Source organism: Canis lupus, chromosome 6 (assembly GCF_011100685.1).
Source record: "Canis lupus familiaris isolate Mischka breed German Shepherd chromosome 6, alternate assembly UU_Cfam_GSD_1.0, whole genome shotgun sequence".
NCBI lineage: Eukaryota > Metazoa > Chordata > Mammalia > Carnivora > Canidae > Canis > Canis lupus.
Genome location: NC_049227.1, coordinates 51687571 through 51704240, shown reverse-complemented (window position 1 = coordinate 51704240; position 16670 = coordinate 51687571).

Below are 16670 nucleotides of genomic sequence, written 5' to 3'. Positions count from 1 at the left end.
CTGCTTCCCAGCGTGCTCAGATAGCTCCTGCTAGTGTTTTTTTGTTTTTTGTTTTTTTTCTGCTTCTACCCTCCCCACTCCACCTGTTTACCCTTATCTCACTAGTTCCTGATGCCTAGACACGCCTCGTAACTTCATTGCTCTTGTCCCTGAAGCTTCTTTCAGCACATCCAGACACAGGGAAGCAACAGTATCTGTCCCTGGTTGGTGCTAATAGCACCACCTCCATCCAAGCAAAGAAGTAAATTGGAACTGACACTATCCACTTAGAGTTTTAGGTATTTGTTTCTGGACTCTCTCAGAGCATTTACTGGGTAGGATCGAATAAAATATATTGTGTGCATGGGTTTTTTTTTTGTCTTATCTACAGCCTTTCTTCAAAGGATCTTTTAAAACCTTTGGTAACAACCACTCATTAATCCTTCCAGCATCTCTGTGATGAAGGAGGCACATGGTCACCATTAACAACTTCTATTTTACAGAAAAGAATTCTAAAGCAAGAAGAGGTTCAGTGACTTGCCCAGAGTCACACTGTGAATCAGTCCTCTGGGGCTCGGGGTAGGGTGGGGAGTAGGGAGGGGTCACTACAAACATTTCTGTTATCCTCAAGAAGGGTCCTTGCTTTCCCCTAGGAAAATTTACTTTGAAACTGAGATTTGAACCCTGGGTGTCATGTCACTTCTTATAATTCCCTATTCTTTTTTTTTTTTAAATGTGTTGTTGAACTACAGTTGACGCACAATGTTACATGAGCTTTGAGTGTACAAAATACTGATTCAACAATATGTTGTGCCATGTTCACCACAACTGTAGCTCCCATCTGTCACCATACAATAATATTTTTACGGTACCATTGGCTACCCTGTGCTATAACTTTCATCTCCTTGGTTTCTTCATTCCGTAATTGGAAACCTGTACCTTCCACTCCCTTTCACCCATTTTTCCCATCCTTCCATCCCTACCCCTCTGGCAACCATCAGTTTGTTCTCTGTATATAATTCCCTATCCAGTGATTTGACAACTATTGCTCTAGGAAACTCAGTGGTCCACAAGGGTGCTACAGGGTTTGGGGCAAGTAAGTAATAAAATATTTTCTGCTGAGCAATGAAGATTTAAACTGCTAGAAAACTCTTTTACTTCATTTATAAATTGAAGTTCTGGGAAGAAGTGATTTTTTAAAAGTTGAAAAACCACTACACTAGGTCATACTGTTGCCCAAAATAGGCTAGGGTACATACAGGACTTATACATGACCTCTTTAGTAATGTTATAGGCATAAGAATCAGAATCACTAAAAGATCCAAGGTAATTCTATAACAAAGAAACAGTTTCTTTTTGTTTTTGTTTGTTTTAAATTAATTAATTTATTTATTCATGAGTGATAGAGACAGAGGGAGAGACACAGGCAAAGGGAGAAGCAGGTTCCATGCAGTGAGCCCAGTGTGGGACTCGATCCTGGGTCTCCAGGATCACACCCTGAGCTGCAGGCGGCTCTAAACCGCTGAGCCACCAGGGCTGCCCAAAGAAACAGTTTCTCACTCAAAAGAAGTATCATCCACTATCTTCTGAAATAATTTGATATTGAAGCCTTTTTTTTTTTGACTCCTTATTCTTGATTTCTGTTGACCAACCTGGCACAGAAAGAGTTTCAATCCATACCACATGAGTATTTTGTCTAAGTGTCCATCACCTTCTGATTTCATATCATACCATAAAAATAACATTATTTCCAGCTATCAGTCTCATCCTGGATCTGACTAAAGGTATTCCAGTAGTCTCCTAAAATCTCAAGATTGCAGAAGTGCTTCTGCTGGTATTTACAGGAGGCTTTAGTTAGTTCCCAGATTTTGAGACCCCGTTTTGACTCTGTTAAGTCTCTTTACTATTAGCTCATGGCAGTAAGAAGTATGTGCAGAGAATCTCTCAAAAAATTACACAAAGTCTGCATTTTCCAATCTTCCTAGGATCCCCTCCCCCTCTAGGCAGACGTTCTTCAAACATCATTCCTTCTCTGGAGTGACCCAGTTCATCTAGCTGGGGTACTCCTCCTCAGCCTTCAAGGCCCAGCTCAAGTGTATCCTACCACCCAATCCTTCTCCATTGGTTATTTTTTGTTACCCCACCGTACTGACTCATGGTTCCTCTCTTTGATCTGTGCCCTGAAAAACTAACCTGTATTGACATCATCAATGAACTTACCTGACCTTTGCCTTCTGCCTGGGTTCAGCCAGTGTGAGTACTGGCAGTGGAAAGGAGGAGAGTGAGGTGAGCGTTTTTTTCTCATCGGTCTCCTCGCTTGGGCTTACAAGAGTTAGCTTCATCCCTGCACTGAAGCCCACAGCTCCTGTTAAGCAGACCTTTTCCAATCAACTCCTTCTATTCCAGGATCTGGGAATTTCTGTCTCCCTTTACTCCATGAAGGCTGGGAGTATAATGACCTCCAACATATTGTCCTATCTTGTTTCCCCACACTTGTTCACCTTATGATAAATAGTCACTTTAAAAGCCTTTTCTATAATTTCTCAATTAAAGGGTGCCAGTGGTTTCTTGTTAGGATCCTAACTGGAACACTTTCCCTGACCCCACACTCTGAATCAGAGTGGACCTCTGTTTCCATCCCACCCCCAGGACTACTTGTGGATAGGTGCCACTTACTCTCTTACAATGATCTTTTTATAAATCTGTTTCCCTTCCCAGAGTTCGAAGATACCCTTAAATCCCTGCAAAGTTTGGCATATTATAGATATTCAGTTAAAGTATGTGAAGATATTTCAGCCACTGCTTATTTCATCAGCCTACTAACATGCTAGCAAAGCTTTGAAGGAGCAGAGCTTCCTAACAGAACTATTTCTAAATGCTCTGTCATTTCCATTCTGAGCTCTGAGAAAAGAACATATAAAGAGGCTTAATAGTTCTGTATCTCTCATTCATAACTGAATTCTGACAGGGTAGATTTTCCCCCCAGTGCCTATAAGTGCTTGACAGAGAGTAAGTGCTCAGTAAATGTTTGTCGAACAGACGAATAGGGAATGGGTCTCTATTTTCGGAATCCAAATAGTAGGGAAAGAAACAAAGTACATATGATATGCTTTTTGTTTTCTTATTTTTAGAAATTGATATTTTTCTTTATACCTTCAATCTGGAGACTCGAGTGTAATGGTTCTATTGATTCCCAAATGCTCAAAAGTTAGATTAAAAATATTCAAATTAAAGATTCCTTTTCAGTGTATGATTTGCATATTTTTAATAAAATCAGCTACCTTTTCATTAATGTATAGGACTACTTCACTGTTTTTCATGGTTTCTGAGAACTTGGAAATAGAAAGGAATCTTAGCATCTCATCCAGTCTTTCTTATGTTAAAAATATTGATTGTACACCTGTTATGTACCTGGCACATTTTTATAGGAAATAATACTGATGAACAACATAAACGAAAATAAAATATCTGCACTCATGGGGTTTATGTGTTACTGAGAAAAAACAAACAAGAAACCAGACAAATAAGTTAATTAGAAATAATTATTAGGAGAAGGACTAGGAGACATCAAGGGATTACTTCTTTTGAATCAGAAGTTCTACCATCATACCCTTAACAGAATGAGGCTGGGTCTGCCATTCTGTTGATGATATTAGAAAATCCTAGTGTTTTAAGCTTCTAAAGAAATGCTTTACCTTAGAAGCTAGCTACTTGCTTGAGTGAATTCCTCTAATTGCCAGATCTTTTCATACATGGAAATCAAATCTTAATTGTCCATGTCAAACAAGAAAATGTCAACTTAGTGGCAGCCCTATAAATTAGAAAATAAATTGTTGAGTTTCACTAGTTATGATTTCCAAGGGTATCACAAAGATTAGTTTTTGGCTTGGTCTTTCAAACATAGTCAACCTGAAAGTATGTGAATCTATGAAAAAAGACAATAATATCCTACACTTGTTACTGCTTTATCCTTTAAAAAATATGTTCACATACTTCATATTGCCTTTTAATCCTTGTAGTAACTTCAAAATAATAGCATCTCCACTCTCCAAATAAGTTGACCAAGCTCCAGATGTTGAGTGAGTAGTTTGGCTCCAGATGTTTGAATTAGAAGGTGAGGGTATATGAAAAATCTGGATATATACCAATGTGTTTGCTTAAAAAAATCAGGCTCTCCAGGCCGAGTAGAGAATAGTTGGCTGTGTTTATTTTCCTGATTATTTGGCCCTTCTGATCAGCATTTGACCTTGTCTTTCTATGGTGCTAGTTTAATTAGAGCAATTTATTGTCTTATACATCTTCTGATAATTGAGAAAAAACTTCCTAATTATTCCCTTTCTGTTCAAAGTAAACTATTACCAAGAAATTATCAATATGTGTATGAAAGAGAAAGAAAATGCTTTAATCTAAAATGTTTTAACTTGTAAAAAAAGTGTGTCACACATATGTTTTGTAGGAGACAAAGACCTCTAGATGCTCAACATCTCATCTCTAGGTTTAGCAGCCCTGAAATCCTGTTGCCTGTAGTAAATTATAATTTTTAAGTCTTAAGGGAATCTAATCAGAAAATCATATCAGATCCACATCTTTTAGGATTTCATAGCTAGCCTTATCACTTAAGTACCCTACATTTTTCTGTGCTTCATGGCCTTCTAGATAGAGAGATAAGTGAAAATTTTAATCAGAAAAATAAATGATCATAGACTGTAGGTAACATCAGAAGGAAAGGATACTGCAGAATCAATGGGAAAATGTTAGCAGAAGCTAGAGACTGGAGGCAGGGAGATGGATTACCAAAGATATTTAGCTGGAGACAGAAAAAAAAATGTATGTAGCAAATATCAATTAGCTTCCCTCTCTTGTGCAATGTTAGTGAACAGTGGATTGAGAATAAATGATGAGTCCACATCACTGGTGCAGTCATCACCATCATACAGATCTCTCATAAGAGGGAGAATATGGCAGGGCATCACTCTAAGAGCCACAGAAATGGAGGAAATCTTAATGAAAATACTTGTCCCCTCTCCAGCCTGTACACTGAGCTGGTGGACACATTTAAGATCTAAAATTTGGCACCAAAATATATGTGTGGGGAAGAGGAGGACAATATGTTCAGTTTTATAAACAACTACTGAATTCATGTTGCCTTTTGCTAAATGTGTTACAGTAATTCAATGGTAAGAGATTCAGATTTCATATTTCAGACATGTTCATGCATGCTAGGAAAGAGGAAAATGCCAAGCTGGTACATCTCTGATCTCAAAGGGGACATTGCACCATTATAGGGACTAAATTTATTGTATCTACACATTTAGTTGAACTTCTGAATCTTATAGATATTTACATCTGCCAAAATGTGCATTCATTTCCCATCACATAAGGTCACCCACCTATCAAATAGCTCACAATTAGGTATGTATGGTGATGGGTGCTGCAACATTTCCTAAATCTTCATCTACACACACATTAAATCTATCATGGGGTGAGAATTCACGAGATGGCTTCTCTCTACTGTGGTGAAAGTGTTGTGCTCTTAAATTTCACATTTGGAATTAAGAAAGGATAGTTTTCTGTAGACTGTCTCATGGTACTACAGAATACATATTCTATAGATCAGCTACATTTAGAAATAAACAAGCTTTTGATTAAAAAGGTTGAATAAAAAAATAAAAAAATAAAAAAAGGTTGAATACCCATCGTTATAAGCCTTATTTCTCAAGGAAAATATATTATGAGTATTCATATAAAATTTCCAAGCACCACATTTATCAATGTGGAATTACAGGAATGTGGAAATCGGGTTTACTCTATCTATAAAGTGGTGGGAGATAGGGGTGGCCTAATGGCAGTGGAAAGTACTTTGGCAATTTCACAGGCTTTTCCATTTAGGAGCTAAGAAGTACCTTGGACTTGATACTTGAAGGCTATGAGCCTCAGTTTTCTCCACTAGAATAAGTAGATGCTAATAAAAACTCTTCATAGGAATTTTGTGAGAATTAAATGTGAAAATGTATAGAAAGTGCCTGAGCATCCCACATATACTCAAGATATGGTAATGCTTCTTGTCATAGACATCACTCCTTTTTCATTCTCAGTTTTCCTGTAATGCCATTTTCAGATTCTCTTCTCTCTCTCCAGCTTGATGATACTTTCTAGTTTCTTCCACACCTGTCTCTACACCGTTGCTTTCTATCTAGCCCTGAAGCAATGTTACTTTATGGTCTACTACTGATTTGGATTCTTTCCTAACATCCACTTCCCCTGAAAGCACTTTTTTTTTTTAAAGGAAGATTTCTATAGATCAGCACACTTACTGTATGTCAAAATTTGCCATGTAATTTGCAAATATTATAATATTATAATCTCATTTAATCTTCATAATAACCTATGCAGAATTATGTACTGGAAAATCTAAGGCTTGATGAGATTATATAAATGTGCTCATGGTGGAAGAGCTGGCATATAAAGGTCCTATCAGTAATATTATAGTTTTCAGTTAAGGCTAGAGAGAACAGTTTTCCTTCTGGAGTAAGCAAAGAGGAAAAAAAAAAAAAAGAAAGAAAGAAAAAGAAGAGAAATCCCAGACTCCGAGAAGTGAAAGAAGAGAAAGAAAAAGAAGTGACTTATACACAGGTTCACCTGACCCATATTCCACCCATTAAGAGGATGGTCTGGTGTTTAAGCATGATGGCCGTGTCTTTGCAAACAAATTTAGTATGTGGGTCTCTTTTCTACACCTAGTCATAGGTGTAATGGCATAATCTGATAGTTTTGTTCACCAATCATGTTGATAAAACAGGCTAGTGAAAACTCCAGCACTTGAGGTATGTAGCCTGTTTTTCTGAGTGCAGAAACTGCAGCAGGTCGTGCACTTCTCACAGAAGTGCAGGGCATCTCTCGCTCTGCTTTCCTAGCTCCAGCATGCCAGGCTTAAAATAAGAAAAAAAAAAAAAACCAACAAGGTGACATGTCTGTCGCTTCCCTCTGAGACATGCCACGTGCCATAAAACACTTTGATCACCACTCACACTTTGTGTAATTTCCTTTTAGGCCTGGCCCCTCCTCCAAGATTTTCAGGTAAACAACATGAGATTAGTATATGTGATGTATGGTAGAGAGCATGAATGCTTTTACTTCAACATTCTTATTAAATTAAAGCCACAGAAAATAAGCTTAATGTCACAGTAATCTTGAACATCGTTATAAGAATGAGTTATTACAAAGGAATCCTAATACCAGGGAAATCTCAATAATCTATATTTTATCTTCAGATAGTGGATTTTACAGGAAAATCTCTATGCCTGGAAATACGTGTACAATTCCAGGTAGTCCGTTTCCTTCAATGGCTCTATCTACACAAGTGCCATCAAGATCGTCTCTTAAAACCTGTGTTTTTTCCAAGACTAAAGTTTCCTGGCTTGGCAACAATGTGGCATAGAGGCTGTTAGCTTAAGACTATTGATTCTTCCCCTGATTTTGGCACTGCACTCGAATGACTCCCAACCCAGAATCAAGAAGGGAAGAAAGAGAGAATTGAAAAGACACGAAGGAAGGGAGAGAGAGAGAAAAAAAATAGATTACTGACAAGACACTACTTGAAAACCAACATTATCAGTACAATCATTGTCACTCGATTTAAAATGGCACAATTTAAAATTCATAATGAAGTCTATCTTAACTGTGAAATATACAGATTTTCAAAGATTTTTCTATTGCAAAAATGTGAACACTGTGAAGTGGTTGTTTCTTTTTTTCCCTACATTTTAACCTTTGAGGGTGGCTTTACTCTAAATTATATGAAGTTGTAGTTATCAGCCATATCCAATTAAAAATGCTAAGCCAGTTTCATCTTGAGAAAGAGACACTGACAATATCTAAATATATATATATGATAAATTAGTTATTGTCAAAGCTATGGCCTCTCATTATTGTGCTTATACAACAGTGTCATCTAGTGGACACTGGTCAGGCAAGTTGTAGCCAAGATTCCTGAAGGAGCTTATTTAAAATGAGATAGTATTAAATGAAAATATGCTTTGTCTTTTTCAATTTCCTGAAACTAAAGCAATTTAAATAATTATTTCTAATCCAGGCTATCATTTCGATTCATGTTTTTTTCTACAATAGTAAAGGAACTGAGAAGTTTTTATGCCTACAGAAAGAAAAATAATTTTAAGATAATTTTTCTTTTAAGATAGCAAAGAACAAAAGAAAATAACCTAATTAGAATAAAAGGTAGATGTCAGTATGTATAGCAGTTAGGAGGAGGAAGCTGAAGCTGAAAGATTATGGAGCAGGATTTCAGGCTTTAAATGTAAATGAGTAGTGGCTATATCAACAAAACGACAAAACAAAGCCAATATATGAGGGTTCTGTTGTCTTATACCCAAAGCTTTGCGATTTTCCTAGGATCTTTTTTATACATTTGTATAGAAAATATATCTTTTTTAAAACAGAGTTTTTCAAAAGCCCATTATTTAAAAAAAAATGCCATTCATTTTGAGTTAAATTTCTGTTTTATCAAAGCCACTTAGCTTTAATTTTTCTCTAAATCAAATCCCGGAAGTACATAATGGGCACTGCAACACACTCCATAATTTTGCTGATTCTCTACATTTTTGATTGAAAAATATGGAAAAACTGCATTTTCTAAAAGAGATCCCAAATTTAGGCTTTTCAGTCTTTCATCAACATAAATAGGGACAGTCATTTTTTTAAAACCACAATACAATATCATGTGAATTTTTTTTTTATTAGTTACACAGCTATTAGCACCCTCATGCCCATTGCCTTGCCCTGTGTTTTAAAACTACTCAAAGGTAGGATGCTGTTTTATAAAGCTTTTTGTTTCAGAGAAAGAGATGAAAAAGGCATATTAAGGATATTGATAAGTATAAAGTTTCTATTTTTCAGGTCTCTAGTTCTAGTTTCCTGTTTCAGTTCCTCTAAATGAATGTTTTATGCCACTTTGATGTCTTCGATAGCATAGTATTATTTCGTCTGAAAACGTTAAAGTGATGCTGTAAAAACAGATGCTACTAGATTTATCACCCTTTGATTGGACACAATGTATTTTTTTCCTATCTGCAGGGATTAAATGTCTCACCTGATATGGCATGGCATTTGACGTAGAGAACTATGACACAGGGCTATTTTGTTATGTTATACTTGAAAGTTTTTGCCTGAATGCTCCTCTGCATTAATAAGAAAATATTTACTTGTTAAGGTAATTTGCCAGTTGGAAGAAATGTAAGGATTAGCAAATTTGACTGTTTATTTGAAATAGACTATTTTTTCTTCAGTAAATAGAAAAGACAACCCTGCCCTAATACTATGTGATTCTGCCTCTAGCTTTTACCCATATAATACAAAGTAATTAGAAATTCAGTCTGCCTTGTGGATGTAATTTTTATTGAATACTAATTCAAATTAAATAGTTGGTATTTCAAGATATAATATTTTCATTGATGGGTTCATAATTCACATGTGAAATTCACTAATTCTCTATAGTATAAAACCTATCCTAACTAAGGAGAGATGTCCTATTTTAAAATATATATGCAGGGTGTGTTTATTTGAAATGTTTTAAAATTACAGGACTTGTAAAAAATAAAAAATAAAATTACAGTACTTGTAAATTAATATGGTAGAAATGTACAGATTATTGGGCCTTTCAGAGAGAAAGAAAATCTAGAATTTTGATGTCACCAGCAGAAGATAGATTCTTTCTAAATATGCACAGTTTTTCATTTTGCAGAATAAGTGAGTACTTTGTACTCACTCAAAATTAAATTTGCAAGTCATAGAACTGAACTGGGAACTGACAGGCAAGGCCTAGGTTTGTTATTTTCAGCTGAATCTTATCCTATCCATCAATATTTATTGAGTACCTACCAAAGACTATGAAAGGCAAGTGGGTAGGATAGAAAATCGGGTATATCTTCTATGACCTTCCCAAACCTTACAATCCAGTTGAAAAGATAAAACATACATAAGTGAGAAATTAAATGGCAATGCAAGATTTAAATAACAGTTCAATTCAATAATAGACATGTCACAGGGAGGTTCATGCTCATTTATCATACAAATAGTCCGGGAATTGAGAGAATCTCCTACCTACAGAAGAAGGAGATTTTGTGATAAATCCTGAAGAACAGATTACCAGTAAAGGTCTCTGGAGGGCAGATGTACAATTAAGAGAAAGTAAACGGCACCTATGACTTCACTGTCCGTTCCTCCTTTTGTTTTCCACAGGAACTTTAGTAATGAGTAGAAACCAGCACTGTGGAAGCCAACTTTTCACTGCAGGTGAACGGAATTTACTCAACTTCTATGAAAATATCAACTTTCTCAGAAAAATCAGTCTCAATATCAATATCAATTTACCCTCTGGTAAACACTACTCAGCAGATAAGGAGCACAGTCTGTTGGTTTGCATTCAAAAGAGGCAAACTACATTCCTGACCCCTTACCAGGACATTGGCTACTAATGAACCAGAAATCTAATGGACTTAAAAGCACTCATCCTGATCCATTTTTGAGTCATAGACTCCTTGGAAAATCAAATTAGTACTATGAACACTTTCTGATAAAAAGTGACATAGTCATAAAATATTGTTATGCTGCTCAAATTACTTCTTCCCGGTGTTGTTTTATTCCTGAAATACTAATATATACCTGGTAATACTTTCTTCTACTACAAGTAGATGATGAATAAATAAAATTTAAAAAGCAAACAACACTGTGTATAATTCTATGCCAATTACCTAATATCATGTAGATTTTCATATTATTTTTAGTAATTCATCTGTTCCTTTCTATTCCTTGAAGATCTAATAATTAAATTATATAAGTAAAACACAAAATAATATTTTATTAAGAAGTTGGCCAGGGGTGCCTGGGTGGTTCAGTCAGTTGAACGTCCTACTCTTGATTTCAACTCAGGCCTTGATCTTAGGGTTGTGAGTCCAAGCCCCATGTTGGGTTCCATGCTGGGCATGGAAACTACTTAAAAAAAAAAAAAAAAAAAAAAAGTTGGCCAAGTTTTATAACATTACATCATTGGTTCTTAGTTAAAGATTCGTGATATCATTTCTTTTTCCATCTACACTGACCATGACTCTTTTGATTCATAAGACAGACTGATTTGATTTTATAAATCAATTTTCCCAAGAGTAATTTCTGTCATTGAATCTATTCTTTCAAATAGTCCACATTTTCATACAGTAAATTTACTACAGACTTTACCAGATACTTATGTTTTAGGTAGATGTAATAGAAATTAAAAATAGATAATGTGTATATCTGGGAAGGAATAAAGAAACCAAAAAACATCCTCATTTTGACTCTGCCCAATTCCAAATCAGATTTTGAATTTAGAGTGGTGGTAACTGAAATTGTTAGAAGACAGACTGTAGAACATTTAGAAAACATCACAAGAGGTTGTTTGAACATTCAGTCATTCATTTATACTTTCAATTCATTCATTCCTTCAATCATGTATTCCATGAGTACGTATTGATTAGTACTAACTCTGTACTAGGGCTACAAATTTATCTCAAGGGGATGAAAGACTAAGAGGAAACACATATATGTCAATATTTAGACTTATGTAAACTCAGTGTGCTACACTTCATACAGCAGAAGTAGGGTACAGAACAAGGATTCTCACCTCTCCCTGCCCTCTGGAACACCTCACTCTTGACAGAAGGGTCCACACTAATGACCATTCCCCACAGTTCAAATCGGAATCTAATAATTCAGTGGTTCATATTTTTAAATAACACTTTTGGTTTCACTTCTGTTTGGAGACGTAATATTGATGAATAAAATTAGAAAACTATAGACAAATTTAAGACAAAATTCATGTTCATACACTAACAATCCAGAAAGAAGAATCACTGGTTATATTTTATTTTATTCCTTTTCTCTACTACGTGTGTGTTCCTTTCTCTAAAACTACATAAACATGTAGTTTTAGGTTTGTTTTTTTCATAATTGAGACTGCACTGTGAAGTAAGTTTATTTTGAACACATCCTTCAAATGAATCTAAGAACATGTTTACATGATTTGGGGCTTAGAGAAAGCAACCCTCCCTAAGGCAATCCTGGGACAGACTATCTATCCAAAAAGGCACAGAGGAAGCACTTTCTCTTATATGCTGAGGGAACATCCATTTCCTAGACTCAAGGGAAAGGAGGTTTGTTCACTTTGTGCCATTATGTTAATGTCATCATATTATGTTTCTTGAGTGCTTGAGCTCAACTGCATATGGCTCTTTCCGTATTATGCCCTAGGGAGACTCATCCTAAGGCATACAATCCCCATCCCAACTAGACCTCTTCTCTTACCATGACTCTGGGAACATGAGTCCTTTGGAGTTCTGATGCGGTGCAGACTGTTGATTTTTGAAATAAAAATAAATGCACAGTACAGCCAAATTTGACTGTTCTCAGAACATGATGCAGTAACACCATACCCTCTGAGCATTCCACTGTATGTGAGGGAGCCGTTTTTCTCCAACACTAGTTGGAGTTTCTTGAGAAGAGAATGTTTGTTAGGGAATTGTTTTGGTGACAGCAAGAGGTTTCCTGAGCTGATACCAGAGTAAAGACAGAAATGGCGAACTACGGAAGCAACTAGCCTACATTGCCTAATGAGACCAAGACTGTGCTAGGCTCTGGGTGATGAGACGCAGTACTTTAGAAGATTAAGCTGATTCTAGGGCAGACAACAGTTTAATAGAGTGGGGAGCACCCTGTTTCAAAGAAAGAGGATTTGACAAAGGGCATTACTTTTTCATGGAAGCATAAAGAAGCATTCCTGAAAAATAGTGTATCATACTCATCAGTTAACACTACCAGTCTCCAATGACTGTTTAGCCTCTCAGAGACAACTGACCCACCTTGCTTATTATCTCTGTAACCTAGAAGCCTTTTTACTTGGAAGCTCAACACCACTCAATCAGCAACCCACAGAAAATTGCTCCCTAGCAACATTCTTCTAGCACTGTGTAACTTTTAATCCATATGTAAGAGTAGCTTTGAAATTCAGCCCTCCAATACACTTTTCTGGCCACCAGTTACTATTACAATAAATAGCTCTTATGCCAAAGAGTAACCCAAAGGTACTTTGCCAACCTGGACACTGCCCAGCTTTGCTCCTTCAACCCGTCTTTAATATGCTCTCAGAGGCTTCCATCAGAAAGATTATAAATAAATAAATAAATAAATAGGTTGGGGGGGGATCCCTGGGTGGCTCAGAGGTTTAGTGCCTGCCTTTGGCTCAGGGCGTGATCCTGGAGTCCCGGGATCGAGTCCCACATCGGGCTTCCTGCAAAGAGTCTGCTTCTCCCTCTGCCTGTTTCTCTGCCTCTCTCTTTCTCTCTGTGTCTCTCATGAATAAATAAATAAAATCTTTAAAAAAAGGAAAGATTATGAAGATTTGCCTCCATCCATGAAATAAATTTATCACGACATTGGAAGTGTAAGTAGCTGTGTTTCTGCCAACCTGAAAGAAACCTATTATTAAAATCTTGCCTTTTCAGAACCTCAGTAGTGATTCCACACTTTGTGTGAAACCAGATGAGAGATTCCTAATACTCAGCTATCACTCAGAACTCATTTACTATGTACTATGTGTCCATAGGTATTTGATTATATGTTACCTCCTCTACCAGATAAGCTTCTGGAATGTCAGGATTATGTCTCCTCTGCCTTTGTAACTGCAGATTTAAGAATAGATGCTTTTTAAAAAATATAGTTATAATGTATGCATTATGTAAGTAGTAAGTTTTAAGTGTAGCAAACATCCCAATTATTAAAAACAGGCAAAAACTCATCTATGCTTTTAAAAGTCTAGAATGTGCTTAACAAGAGGGCTATGGACAGGAGAGGAAATAAGGTGCTTTAGGGAGCTGATAGTAATGTTATTTTTACTTGGGAACTAGTTTTACAGGTGTACTCTGTTGAACTATACACATATGTGCACTTTTTCATTATATTTCAATAAAATGAAAAAAATATGCCAAGTACTATAGATAAGACTTAAAATTGTTTTTCCTTCCTCTAGTTAATATTTTAATGATGATTTTTTTTCAAAAGAACATGGTAACTTTGGTGGGTGACTGGATAAAGGGGGTATATTTGGTAAATTATATAATGAAATTAAATACTTATTTAGTTATGTAATTAAATTTAACTCAGATGCTCTCCAGAGTATCTTAATTTAGTACCCCAGATGAAGAACATGTTCAACTAATTATAGATGCAGATATATAGATATGTGTGTGTATATATCTACCTATCTGTAATATCTATCTACATATGTATCTATGTACATATCTATCTGCATGTAGATAGATATTATGGATAGGTATATACACACATACAACTTCAACATATTAGCATAATTTTTATCAATTGGATTAATAACGTATATAAACTAGCTATTTATTTTAAAGATTATATTTATTTATTCCTGAGAGACAGAGAGAGAGAGAGACAGAGAGAGAGAGAGAGGCAGAGACACAGGCAGAGGGAGAGGCAGGCTCCATACAGGGAGCCCGATGCAGAACTTGATCCCTGGACTTCAGGATCACGCCCTGAGCTGAAGGCAGACACTCAACCGCTGAGCCACGCAGGCGTCCCTAAACTAGCTATTTTGAGGAAAATGTTGGCTCCTTAGGATTATGTGATTAGTTAGTAAGTCAAGAGAATTTTAATAAATACTTTAATCTGACTCCCTTTTGAGAATGTATTCATTCACTTATTCAACAAATATTTATTATACCATGCTGGGAGATAGAGACACAAAGATAAGTGAAACACGGGCGCCTTCCCAAGAATTCAAAGTCTCCTAGGGAAGACAAGAATGTAAATACATAATTTCAATGAGATATAATTAAGTCTAATAAATGAAGCCTATACAAGGTGTTTGTAGTATAAAGGAAGACATTATTTCCTTTCTCTAAAGGGCAACAGAAAATTTTAGTAGAAAATGAGCGTCCTGAACCAAGTGTTGAAATATAAGAGAATATCAGATGAATTGAAGATTTGCAGAGAAAGAAATCATCCCAGGCAGAGATAAAAGCAAAAGCTAAGAAAAAATCTTGTAGTCCATTTTATCAGAGGCTACTGGATGAATGCTAGAAAGGGCCAAGAATTTGGGCAATGCTTAAGGAATTGAGGAGCTATAACCTCACAACTCAAAGTCTCTCCCCGCATCACTACCTTTCTCTCTCTGCCTCATTTCCTCATTCTAGCTTTCTACTCCATTTTATTTCCTCTATTTAATCTGATTCTCCAGCTGGAATCTTCTTTGCACATAAATTGTGCCTGCTTATCTGAAATCTTTACGTATCACACCCATACCAGACATCTTAATGACCTACATCCTTTAGGTAAACCAAAATAGTTTTGCACTAAATCATACCTCTGAAAAACTCAGTAGTTGTGGCAACTTCAATTCATATCCCAGATCTTGTCTTTAGCCATTTGAGTTTATATTTGCAGAATAGCGCCGAGACACATAGAAAGAGTAGATACTATGCTACTATCTGAATGATTGTCTTTTTGTTCTTACCTATTACTAACATGTATTTCAAATACACTTTTGTTACAGCAAAAGTGACAACCTCAAAAGCCAAATGGGCCAGGAAACTAGCATATATAAACAAATGTATGAAAGACAAGGACACAAGCTTTTTGATGAATGACAACTGTCACTGAACTTCGGTGTGTGGAAGAGGAGGGATGGGGAATCTCGAAAAATAGAGTGCACACCACTACTAAGGTGGACCCTTTCTATTAGCCCAGCCAAACATTGACAAATAGGAATATGAATTCTGTGTTTACAGATATTTGGATTTTTTTCTGTAAAAAAAATCTCTCAGTTTTTAAATGTGGTCATTGAATAAAAATGTTGAAAATCACATTGGACGACTCAAATTAAACATGTCTGAGGGCCTTATCAGCCATCAGGCCTCTAATTCCTAACCTCTGCCTTATTGGTAATTGTACATATGTTCACACCTAAATCGGTGAATCCCTACTTTACTTGTTGACTGTGTTCTCCCAGTAACTAATAAATTCTTCTGAAGCAGAAAGTACTGACTAGAAGTCCTTTTGTGTTTACAGCATATGGTAAAATCTCCATCAATTACGATTGTTAAATTAAAATTGCAAAGTGGGGATCCCTGGGTGGCTCAGCGGTTTAGCGCCTGCCTTTGGCCCAGGGCACGATCCTGGAGACCCGGGATCGAATCCCACATCGGGTTCCCGGTGCATGGAGCCTGCTTCTCCCTCTGCCTATGTCTCTGCTTCTCTCTCTCTCTCTCTCTCTGTGTGTGTGACTATCATAAATTTAAAAAAAAAAAATTTAAATTGCAAAGTGGATTCCTTTTAAGGCACAAAATACATCACCTGACACATCACCTCCTTAACTTTACTTGATTGGTTTTATTTCTAACTTAGAAAAGGAGGATATTCATAGTGATGTCAAAGATACAGTTTTCCTACTGATAAGTAAATTGTTTAGGAATCCCCTCTTCCATCAAATTTTGGCACAGTTCTGTTTAATAACATATTGATTAAGATCTTGGTTCTGTATTCAAATTTTTTATTTCCTTTTTTATAAGTGATTGACATAAGCCCAGTCATATTTTCTCTCTGAATCTCCCTTTCTTCATATG